The sequence below is a fragment of the Heptranchias perlo genome, unplaced genomic scaffold (genome assembly GCF_035084215.1).
Source record: "Heptranchias perlo isolate sHepPer1 unplaced genomic scaffold, sHepPer1.hap1 HAP1_SCAFFOLD_240, whole genome shotgun sequence".
NCBI classification, from domain to species: Eukaryota; Metazoa; Chordata; class Chondrichthyes; order Hexanchiformes; family Hexanchidae; genus Heptranchias; species Heptranchias perlo.
In genome coordinates, this window is record NW_027139252.1 from 272,887 (window position 1) to 285,513 (window position 12,627).

Consider the following 12,627-nt stretch of genomic DNA (forward strand, 5'->3'; position numbering starts at 1 on the left):
GAGGTGATTGGTGTCAGTGACTGTGGGATTGGTTTATATCAGAGTGGAGGTGATTGGTGTCAGTGACTGGGATTGGTTTATATCAGAGTGGAGGAGATTGGTGTCAGTGACTGTGGGATTGGTTTATATCAGAGTGGAGGTGATTGGTGTCAGTGACTGGGATTGGTTTATATCAGAGTGGAGGAGATTGGTGTCAGTGACTGTGGGGTTGGTTTATATCAGAGTGGAGGTGATTGGTGTCAGTGACTGTGGGGTTGGTTTATATCAGAGTGGAGGAGATTGGTGTCAGTGACTGTGGGATTGGTTTATATCAGAGTGGAGGTGATTGGTGTCAGTGACTGTGGGGTTGGTTTATATCAGAGTGGAGGTGATTGGTGTCAGTGACTGTGGGATTGGTTTATATCAGAGTGGAGGTGATTGGCGTCAGTGACTGTGGGGTTGGTTTATATCAGAGTGGAGGTGATTGGTGTCAGTGACTGTGGGATTGGTTTATATCAGAGTGGAGGTGATTGGTGTCAGTGACTGTGGGATTGGTTTATATCAGTGTGGAGGTGATTGGTGTCAGTGACTGTGGGATTGGTTTATATCAGAGTGGAGGTGATTGGTGTCAGTGACTGTGGGATTGGTTTATATCAGAGTGGAGGTGATTGGTGTCAGTGACTGTGGGATTGGTTTATATCAGAGTGGAGGTGATTGGTGTCAGTGACTGTGGGATTGGTTTATATCAGAGTGGAGGTGATTGGTGTCAGTGACTGTGGGATTGGTTTATATCAGAGTGGAGGTGATTGGTGTCAGTGACTGTGGGGTTGGTTTATATCAGTGTGGAGGAGATTGGTGTCAGTGACTGGGATTGGTTTATATCAGAGTGGAGGAGATTGGTGTCAGTGACTGTGGGATTGGTTTATATCAGAGTGGAGGTGATTGGTGTCAGTGACTGTGGGATTGGTTTATATCAGAGTGGAGGTGATTGGTGTCAGTGACTGTGGGATTGGTTTATATCAGAGTGGAGGTGATTGGTGTCAGTGACTGGGATTGGTTTATATCAGAGTGGAGGTGATTGGTGTCAGTGACTGGGATTGGTTTATATCAGAGTGGAGGAGATTGGTTTCAGTGACTGCGGGGTTGGTTTATATCAGAGTGGAGGAGATTGGTGTCAGTGACTGTGGGATTGGTTTATATCAGAGTGGAGGAGATTGGTGTCAGTGACTGTGGGATTGGTTTATATCAGAGTGGAGGAGATTGGTGTCAGTGACTGTGGGATTGGTTTATATCAGAGTGGAGGAGATTGGTGTCAGTGACTGTGGGATTGGTTTATATCAGAGTGGAGGAGATTGGTGTCAGTGACTGTGGGATTGGTTTATATCAGAGTGGAGGAGATTGGTGTCAGTGACTGCGGGATTGGTTTATATCAGAGTGGAGGAGATTGGTGTCAGTGACTGTGGGATTGGTTTATATCAGAGTAGAGGAGATTGGTTTCAGTGACTGTGGGGTTGGTTTATATCAGAGTGGAGGTGATTGGTGTCAGTGACTGTGGGATTGGTTGATATCAGTGTGGAGGAGATTGGTGTCAGTGACTGTGGGATTGGTTCATATCAGTGTGGAGGAGATTGGTGTCAGTGACTATGGGATTGGTTTATATCAGAGTGGAGGAGATTGGTGTCAGTGACTATGGGATTGGTTTATATCAGAGTGGAGGTGATTGGTGTCAGTGACTGTGGGATTGGTTTATATCAGAGTGGAGGAGATTGGTGTCAGTGACTGTGGGATTGGTTTATATCAGAGTGGAGGAGATTGGTGTCAGTGACTGTGGGGTTGGTTTATATCAGTGTGGAGGAGATTGGTGTCAGTGACTGTGGGATTGGTTTATATCAGAGTGGAGGTGATTGGTGTCAGTGACTGTGGGATTGGTTTATATCAGTGTGGAGGTGATTGGTGTCAGTGACTGTGGGATTGGTTTATATCAGTGTGGAGGAGATTGGTGTCAGTGACTGTGGGATTGGTTTATATCAGTGTGGAGGAGATTGGTGTCAGTGACTGTGGGGATTGGTTTATATCAGAGTGGAGGTGATTGGTGTCAGTGACTGTGGGATTGGTGTATATCAGAGTGGAGGAGATTGGTGTCAGTGACTGTGGGGTTGGTTTATATCAGAGTGGAGGAGATTGGTGTCAGTGACTGTGGGATTGGTTTATATCAGAGTGGAGGTGATTGGTGTCAGTGACTGTGGGGTTGGTTTATATCAGTGTGGAGGTGATTGGTGTCAGTGACTGTGGGATTGGTTTATATCAGAGTGGAGGTGATTGGTGTCAGTGACTGTGGGATTGGTTTATATCAGTGTGGAGGAGATTGGTGTCAGTGACTGTGGGATTGGTTTATATCAGTGTGGAGGAGATTGGTGTCAGTGACTGTGGGGATTGGTTTATATCAGAGTGGAGGTGATTGGTGTCAGTGACTGTGGGATTGGTGTATATCAGAGTGGAGGAGATTGGTGTCAGTGACTGTGGGGTTGGTTTATATCAGAGTGGAGGAGATTGGTGTCAGTGACTGTGGGATTGGTTTATATCAGAGTGGAGGAGATTGGTGTCAGTGACTGTGGGATTGGTTTATATCAGAGTGGAGGTGATTGGTGTCAGTGACTGTGGGATTGGTTTATATCAGAGTGGAGGAGATTGGTGTCAGTGACTGTGGGATTGGTTTATATCAGAGTGGAGGAGATTGGTGTCAGTGACTGTGGGATTGGTTTATATCAGAGTGGAGGTGATTGGTGTCAGTGACTGTGGGATTGGTTTATATCAGTGTGGAGGAGATTGGTGTCAGTGACTGTGGGGATTGGTTTATATCAGAGTGGAGGTGATTGGTGTCAGTGACTGTGGGATTGGTGTATATCAGAGTGGAGGAGATTGGTGTCAGTGACTGTGGGGTTGGTTTATATCAGAGTGGAGGAGATTGGTGTCAGTGACTGTGGGATTGGTTTATATCAGAGTGGAGGAGATTGGTGTCAGTGACTGTGGGATTGGTTTATATCAGAGTGGAGGTGATTGGTGTCAGTGACTGTGGGATTGGTTTATATCAGAGTGGAGGTGATTGGTGTCAGTGACTGTGGGATTGGTTTATATCAGAGTGGAGGAGATTGGTGTCAGTGACTGTGGGATTGGTTTATATCAGAGTGGAGGTGATTGGTGTCAGTGACTGTGGGGTTGGTTTATATCAGAGTGGAGGTGATTGGTGTCAGTGACTGTGGGATTGGTTTATATCAGAGTGGAGGTGATTGGTGTCAGTGACTGTGGGATTGGTTTATATCAGAGTGGAGGAGATTGGTGTCAGTGAATGTGGGGTTGGTTTATATCAGTGTGGAGGTGATTGGTGTCAGTGACTGTGGGATTGGTTTATATCAGTGTGGAGGAGATTGGTGTCAGTGACTGTGGGATTGGTTTATATCAGAGTGGAGGTGATTGGTGTCAGTGACTGTGGGATTGGTTTATATCAGAGTGGATGAGATTGGTGTCAGTGACTGTGGGGTTGGTTTATATCAGAGTGGAGGAGATTGGTGTCAGTGACTGTGGGATTGGTTTATATCAGAGTGGAGGTGATTGGTGTCAGTGACTGTGGGATTGGTTTATATCAGTGTGGAGGAGATTGGTGTCAGTGACTGTGGGATTGGTTTATATCAGTGTGGAGGAGATTGGTGTCAGTGACTGTGGGATTGGTTTATATCAGAGTGGAGGAGATTGGTGTCAGTGACTGTGGGATTGGTTTATATCAGAGTGGAGGTGATTGGTGTCAGTGACTGTGGGATTGGTTTATATCAGAGTGGAGGTGATTGGTGTCAGTGACTGTGGGATTGGTTTATATCAGAGTGGAGGTGATTGGTGTCAGTGACTGTGGGATTGGTTTATATCAGAGTGGAGGAGATTGGTGTCAGTGACTGTGGGGTTGGTTTATATCAGAGTGGAGGAGATTGGTGTCAGTGACTGTGGGATTGGTTTATATCAGAGTGGAGGAGATTGGTGTCAGTGACTGTGGGATTGGTTTATATCAGAGTGGAGGAGATTGGTGTCAGTGACTGTGGGGTTGGTTTATATCAGAGTGGAGGAGATTGGTGTCAGTGACTGTGGGATTGGTTTATATCAGAGTGGAGGTGATTGGTGTCAGTGACTGTGGGATTGGTTTATATCAGTGTGGAGGTGATTGGTGTCAGTGACTGTGGGATTGGTTTATATCAGAGTGGAGGAGATTGGTGTCAGTGACTGTGGGATTGGTTTATATCAGAGTGGAGGAGATTGGTGTCAGTGACTGTGGGATTGGTTTATATCAGAGTGGAGGAGATTGGTGACAGTGACTGTGGGATTGGTTTATATCAGAGTGGAGGAGATTGGTGTCAGTGACTGTGGGATTGGTTTATATCAGAGTGGAGGTGATTGGTGACAGTGACTGTGGGATTGGTTTATATCAGACAGGAGGAGATTGGTGTCAGTGACTGTGGGGTTGGTTTATATCAGAGTGGAGGTGATTGGTGTCAGTGACTGTGGGGTTGGTTTATATCAGAGTGGAGGTAATTGGTGTCAGTGACTGTGGGATTGGTTTATATCAGAGTGGAGGTGATTGGTGTCAGTGACTGTGGGATTGGTTTATATCAGAGTGGAGGTGATTGGTGTCAGTGACTGTGGGATTGGTTTATATCAGAGTGGAGGTGATTGGTGTCAGTGACTGTGGGATTGGTTTATATCAGTGTGGAGGTGATTGGTGTCAGTGACTGTGGGGTTGGTTTATATCAGTGTGGAGGAGATTGGTGTCAGTGACTGTGGGGTTGGTTTTTATCAGAGTGGAGGTGATTGGTGTCAGCGACTGTGGGATTGGTTTATATCAGAGTGGAGGAGATTGGTGTCAGTGACTGTGGGATTGGTTTATATCAGTGTGGAGGAGATTGGTGTCAGTGACTGTGGGATTGGTTTATATCAGAGTGGAGGAGATTGGTGTCAGTGACTGTGGGATTGGTTTATATCAGAGTGGAGGAGATTGGTGACAGTGACTGTGGGATTGGTTTATATCAGAGTGGAGGAGATTGATGACAGTGACTGTGGGATTGGTTTATATCAGAGTGGAGGAGATTGGTGTCAGTGACTGTGGGATTGTTTATATCAGAGTGGAGGAGATTGGTGTCAGTGACTGTGGGATTGGTTTATATCAGTGTGGAGGAGATTGGTGTCAGTGACTGTGGGATTGGTTTATATCAGAGTGGAGGAGATTGGTGTCAGTGACTGTGGGATTGGTTTATATCAGAGTGGAGGTGATTGGTGTCAGTGACTGTGGGATTGGTTTATATCAGTGTGGAGGTGATTGGTGTCAGTGACTGTGGGGTTGGTTTATATCAGTGTGGAGGAGATTGGTGTCAGTGACTGTGGGGTTGGTTTATATCAGAGTGGAGGTGATTGGTGTCAGCGACTGTGGGATTGGTTTATATCAGAGTGGAGGAGATTGGTGTCAGTGACTGTGGGATTGGTTTATATCAGTGTGGAGGAGATTGGTGTCAGTGACTGTGGGATTGGTTTATATCAGAGTGGAGGAGATTGGTGTCAGTGACTGTGGGATTGGTTTATATCAGAGTGGAGGAGATTGGTGACAGTGACTGTGGGATTGGTTTATATCAGAGTGGAGGAGATTGGTGACAGTGACTGTGGGGTTGGTTTATATCAGAGTGGAGGTAATTGGTGTCAGTGACTGTGGGATTGGTTTATCTCAGAGTGGAGGTGATTGGTGTCAGTGACTGTGGGATTGGTTTATATCAGAGTGGAGGTGATTGGTGTCAGTGACTGTGGGATTGGTTTATACCAGAGTGGAGGTGATTGGTGTCAGTGACTGTGGGATTGGTTTATATCAGTGTGGAGGTGATTGGTGTCAGTGACTGTGGGGTTGGTTTATATCAGTGTGGAGGAGATTGGTGTCAGTGACTGTGGGGTTGGTTTATATCAGAGTGGAGGTGATTGGTGTCAGCGACTGTGGGATTGGTTTATATCAGAGTGGAGGAGATTGGTGTCAGTGACTGTGGGATTGGTTTATATCAGTGTGGAGGAGATTGGTGTCAGTGACTGTGGGATTGGTTTATATCAGAGTGGAGGAGATTGGTGTCAGTGACTGTGGGATTGGTTTATATCAGAGTGGAGGAGATTGGTGACAGTGACTGTGGGATTGGTTTATATCAGAGTGGAGGAGATTGGTGACAGTGACTGTGGGATTGGTTTATATCAGAGTGGAGGAGATTGGTGTCAGTGACTGTGGGATTGTTTATATCAGAGTGGAGGAGATTGGTGTCAGTGACTGTGGGATTGGTTTATATCAGTGTGGAGGAGATTGGTGTCAGTGACTGTGGGATTGGTTTATATCAGAGTGGAGGAGATTGGTGTCAGTGACTGTGGGATTGGTTTATATCAGAGTGGAGGAGATTGGTGTCAGTGACTGTGGGATTGGTTTATATCAGAGTGGAGGTGATTGGTGTCAGTGACTGCGGGATTGGTTTATATTAGAGTGGAGGTGATTGGTGTCACTGACTGTGGGATTGGTTTATATCAGAGTGGAGGTGATTGGTGTCAGTGACTGTGGGATTGGTTTATATCAGTGTGGAGGTGAATGGTGTCAGTGACTGTGGGATTGGTTTATATCAGAGTGGAGGAGATTGGTGTCAGTGACTGTGGGATTGGTTTATATCAGTGTGGAGGTGAATGGTGTCAGTGACTGTGGGATTGGTTTATATCAGAGTGGAGGTGATTGGTGTCAGTGACTGTGGGATTGGTTTATATCAGAGTGGAGGTGATTGGTGTCAGTGACTGTGGGATTGGTTTATATCAGAGTGGAGGTGATTGGTGTCAGTGACTGTGGGATTGGTTTATATCAGAGTGGAGGAGATTGGTGTCAGTGACTGTGGGGATTGGTTTATATCAGAGTGGAGGAGATTGGTGTCAGTGACTGTGGGATTGGTTTATATCAGTGTGGAGGAGATTGGTGTCAGTGACTGTGGGATTGGTTTATATCAGTGTGGAGGAGATTGGTGTCAGTGACTGTGGGATTGGTTTATATCAGAGTGGAGGAGATTGGTGTCAGTGACTGTGGGGATTGGTTTATATCAGAGTGGAGGAGATTGGTGTCAGTGACTGTGGGATTGGTTTATATCAGAGTGGAGGTGATTGGTGTCAGTGACTGTGGGATTGGTTTATATCAGAGTGGAGGTGATTGGTGTCAGTGACTGTGGGATTGGTTTATATCAGTGTGGAGGAGATTGGTGTCAGTGACTGTGGGGATTGGTTTATATCAGAGTGGAGGTGATTGGTGTCAGTGACTGTGGGATTGGTGTATATCAGAGTGGAGGAGATTGGTGTCAGTGACTGTGGGGTTGGTTTATATCAGAGTGGAGGAGATTGGTGTCAGTGACTGTGGGATTGGTTTATATCAGAGTGGAGGAGATTGGTGTCAGTGACTGTGGGATTGGTTTATATCAGAGTGGAGGTGATTGGTGTCAGTGACTGTGGGATTGGTTTATATCAGAGTGGAGGTGATTGGTGTCAGTGACTGTGGGATTGGTTTATATCAGAGTGGAGGAGATTGGTGTCAGTGACTGTGGGATTGGTTTATATCAGAGTGGAGGTGATTGGTGTCAGTGACTGTGGGGTTGGTTTATATCAGAGTGGAGGTGATTGGTGTCAGTGACTGTGGGATTGGTTTATATCAGAGTGGAGGAGATTGGTGTCAGTGACTGTGGGATTGGTTTATATCAGAGTGGAGGAGATTGGTGTCAGTGAATGTGGGGTTGGTTTATATCAGTGTGGAGGTGATTGGTGTCAGTGACTGTGGGATTGGTTTATATCAGAGTGGAGGTGATTGGTGTCAGTGACTGTGGGATTGGTTTATATCAGAGTGGAGGTGATTGGTGTCAGTGACTGTGGGATTGGTTTATATCAGTGTGGAGGAGATTGGTGTCAGTGACTGTGGGATTGGTTTATATCAGTGTGGAGGAGATTGGTGTCAGTGACTGTGGGATTGGTTTATATCAGAGTGGAGGAGATTGGTGTCAGTGACTGTGGGATTGGTTTATATCAGAGTGGAGGTGATTGGTGTCAGTGACTGTGGGATTGGTTTATATCAGAGTGGAGGTGATTGGTGTCAGTGACTGTGGGATTGGTTTATATCAGAGTGGAGGTGATTGGTGTCAGTGACTGTGGGATTGGTTTATATCAGAGTGGAGGAGATTGGTGTCAGTGACTGTGGGGTTGGTTTATATCAGAGTGGAGGAGATTGGTGTCAGTGACTGTGGGATTGGTTTATATCAGAGTGGAGGAGATTGGTGTCAGTGACTGTGGGATTGGTTTATATCAGAGTGGAGGAGATTGGTGTCAGTGACTGTGGGGTTGGTTTATATCAGAGTGGAGGAGATTGGTGTCAGTGACTGTGGGATTGGTTTATATCAGAGTGGAGGTGATTGGTGTCAGTGACTGTGGGATTGGTTTATATCAGTGTGGAGGTGATTGGTGTCAGTGACTGTGGGATTGGTTTATATCAGAGTGGAGGAGATTGGTGTCAGTGACTGTGGGATTGGTTTATATCAGAGTGGAGGAGATTGGTGTCAGTGACTGTGGGATTGGTTTATATCAGAGTGGAGGAGATTGGTGACAGTGACTGTGGGATTGGTTTATATCAGACAGGAGGAGATTGGTGTCAGTGACTGTGGGGTTGGTTTATATCAGAGTGGAGGTGATTGGTGTCAGTGACTGTGGGGTTGGTTTATATCAGAGTGGAGGTAATTGGTGTCAGTGACTGTGGGATTGGTTTATATCAGAGTGGAGGTGATTGGTGTCAGTGACTGTGGGATTGGTTTATATCAGAGTGGAGGTGATTGGTGTCAGTGACTGTGGGATTGGTTTATATCAGAGTGGAGGTGATTGGTGTCAGTGACTGTGGGATTGGTTTATATCAGTGTGGAGGTGATTGGTGTCAGTGACTGTGGGGTTGGTTTATATCAGTGTGGAGGAGATTGGTGTCAGTGACTGTGGGGTTGGTTTATATCAGAGTGGAGGTGATTGGTGTCAGCGACTGTGGGATTGGTTTATATCAGAGTGGAGGAGATTGGTGTCAGTGACTGTGGGATTGGTTTATATCAGTGTGGAGGAGATTGGTGTCAGTGACTGTGGGATTGGTTTATATCAGAGTGGAGGAGATTGGTGTCAGTGACTGTGGGATTGGTTTATATCAGAGTGGAGGAGATTGGTGACAGTGACTGTGGGATTGGTTTATATCAGAGTGGAGGAGATTGGTGACAGTGACTGTGGGATTGGTTTATATCAGAGTGGAGGAGATTGGTGTCAGTGACTGTGGGATTGTTTATATCAGAGTGGAGGAGATTGGTGTCAGTGACTGTGGGATTGGTTTATATCAGTGTGGAGGAGATTGGTGTCAGTGACTGTGGGATTGGTTTATATCAGAGTGGAGGAGATTGGTGACAGTGACTGTGGGGATTGGTTTATATCAGAGTGGAGGAGATTGGTGTCAGTGACTGTGGGATTGGTTTATATCAGAGTGGAGGAGATTGGTGTCAGTGACTGTGGGATTGGTTTATATCAGTGTGGAGGAGATTGGTGTCAGTGACTGAGTTCAGGAACTGGAATTAACAATTTAGACCCTGAAGCCCACTCCGCTGTTCAATTTGATCAGGACTAATCTGTGCCACTACTCCATTTACTCTTCTTTGCTCCATGTCCCTTTCAACCCTCACACAACACAAATCCATCAATCTCAATATTGAACATTTCAATCGAGCCCCAGCATCCACAGCCTTTCGGGGAAGTGAGTTTGTAATTTCCACTAACCTTTGTGTGAAAAATTGCACCTTATTTTGCTCGTAAATGAGCGAGCTCTAATTTTAACATTACCAAGAAGGTGGCAGATGGAGTATAATGTGGGGAAATGTGGAAATTATTCACTTTGGTAGGAAGAATAGAAAAGCAGAATATTTTTTTGAAAAGTGAGAGTCGAAGAAATGTTGGTGTTCAGAGGGATTTGGGTGTCCTTGTACATGGACCACAGAAAGTTAATATGCAGGTGCAGCAAACAATTTGGAAAGCAAATATTATGTTGGCCTTGATTGCAAGGGGGTTGGAGAATAAGAGTAAGGGAGACTTGCTGCAATTATATTGGGCCTTGATGAGACCACACCTGGAGCACTGTGTACAGTTTTGGTCTCCTTACCTGAGGAAGGATATACTTGCCTTAGAGGGGGTGCAACAAAGGTTCACTAGATTGATTCCTGGGATGAGAGGGTTCTTGTATGAGGAGAGATTGAGCAGAATGGCCCGATATTCTCTGGAGTTTAGAAGAATGAGAGGTGATCTCATTGAAACGTCTAAAATTCTTAAAGGGCTTGACAGGGTAGATGCTGAGAGGATGTTTCCCCTTGCTGGAGAGTCTAGAACTCGGGGGCATAGTCTCAGGATAAGGGATCGGCCATTTAAGACTGAGATGAGGAAAAATGTCTTCACTCAGAGGGTTGCGATTGTTTGGAATTCTCTACCCCAGAGGGCTGTGGATGCTCAGTCATTGAGTATATTCAAGAATGAGATGACGAGATTTTTGGACACCAAGAGAATCAAGGAATCGGGCTGGAAAGTGGAGTTAAGGTAGAAGATCAGCCATGTTCTTACTGAATGGCAGAGCAGGCTCGAGGGGCCGTATGGCCCACTCCTGCTCCTATTTCTTATTCCCTCTTGTTCTGGATTCCCCTCCAGAAGAAATCATTTCTCCGAATCTAACTTATTGAATCATTTTATTATTTTAAACATCTCGATGAGATCACATCTCAATGTTCTAAACTCATGGGAATAAAAACCAAGTTTATGCCACCTCTCCTCATAATTTAACCCTTTTAACCCCGGCATCATTCTGGTGAATCTGCACTGTACCTTTTCTAAGGCCGATTTATCTCTCCCTCGGTTCGGTGCCCAGTTCTCCAGGTGGGGTCTGACCAAGGTTCATTACAACTGAAGCATCACTTCTGTATTCCAACCCCACTCAAGATAAAGGTCAACATTCAATTAGACTTGTTGATTATTGTCAAGATTTGTGAGGAATTTGCAAAGGATTCGAGGGGATCTTAGAGTTGGGATTTTTCTTTATTCTGTCCACTCAAGGAGTTTGATAACAGACTTACTCCTTTGAATTTAGTGCTGGATTATTGAGCCGTGATGTGTTTACTTGTTTGCATTTTGTTAAATACATTTGCTGAGTGTATTTAAATTGAAGACGAGATTCCCAGGCCTGATGCTCGATTCACACATCGAAGGTGAGAGAGATGCTGTGGGACACACGATAAGTCCAGTAGCTGAAAGTGATTCACAGACTGGGTTTTGTGTTTAGTGATCCCGGGTACATTACTGATACCTTCCCTGGATCCCAAGGCTGGGAGAGGCACTCGGGAAGGACCGGGGAGCTGGGACTTGGCCATGAGAGTAATTGAAGGGATGAGAACTGAAATAATCTACAGTGAGAAAGGAGAAAAGGCAAAATAATCGGTAATGAGGACATCAATTAGTCTCTTATCTTGAATTCATCAAGTAATTGACCCATTCTGTTTGAAACAAAGTTGATTTATTTGACATCGATCCAGAATATTGAATTTCAGCCCAGTTATAGCGGTTATTAACATCAGCAGAAACAAATCCCAACTTCCAGAATGAAGTTCTGCTGCTGAAACCCTCATCCGTGCCTTTGTTTACCTCCAGACTCGACTATTCCAATGCTCTCCAGGCCCGGCCTTCCACTTTACACCCTCCGTAAACTTAAACCCACAATCTCCAGATCAATAATCAGTCCCATTATTCATTGTGTCACTGGCCCAGGCTGTGGAGAACACGGAGCAGCTCCCACTCCCACAGCACTGCGGTATGAGCAGGTACCGAGTCAGCCTCAGTCATGAGCACTGGAATCCACGAGTCCGGGTGTGTCAAAGGTGCACGGTGAACAATCACCAAAGTGAAACATTTTTGCCGCTTCCCTTCGATACCTCAGCTGGTCGAGCGACAAGACTGTCATGGAAAATAAGACAAAGTCATCCTTCCGTCATTTGTTCAATTCCTGCTCGAAGGAGAACGTGTGATTTTGCAATAAGCAGCAATTAGTTCAAGGTCGCTCTCTGAACTTTACAGGCACCTCACAGATTAACATGTTGCCATGAAGGCACAGGACGCCTCTTTTCCTTTCTCAAACCTGAAAACTTTCTGTGTCTGCCCAAACAAGGCTGCTCTGCCTCTGCTCACCAGCAGGGAGCGCTTTTGAGCAGCAATACTTCAAAACACTCAGCTCTCGCTTTCAGGCAAAAGAAGTCTTCGATCAGCACCGGACTCCACGAGTCTGAACGTGTCAACAGGCGCACGGTGAACAATCACCAAAGACAGCACTGTTTATCACTTCCCTTCGATAGCTCAGCTGGTAGAGCGGAGGACTGTAGTGAATAAAACAAAATAAAGTCATCCTTCGGTCGCTGGTTCAATTCCGGCTCGAAGGAGTGAGTGTGATTTTGGAATAAGCAGCAATTACCTCAAGGTCGCTCTCTGAACTTCACAGGCAGCTCACAGATTAACATGTTGCCACTC

General features: G+C 45.6%; 1 non-coding gene across 1 annotated transcript; it reads left to right on the forward strand.

Moving 5' to 3' along the window:
- Positions 1 to 12,445: 12,445 nt before the first annotated feature.
- Positions 12,446 to 12,539, forward strand: trnay-gua (transfer RNA tyrosine (anticodon GUA)). The gene is made up of 2 exons: positions 12,446 to 12,482; positions 12,504 to 12,539. It is a non-coding gene; the product is annotated as a tRNA-Tyr (tRNA).
- Positions 12,540 to 12,627: the final 88 nt, after the last annotated feature.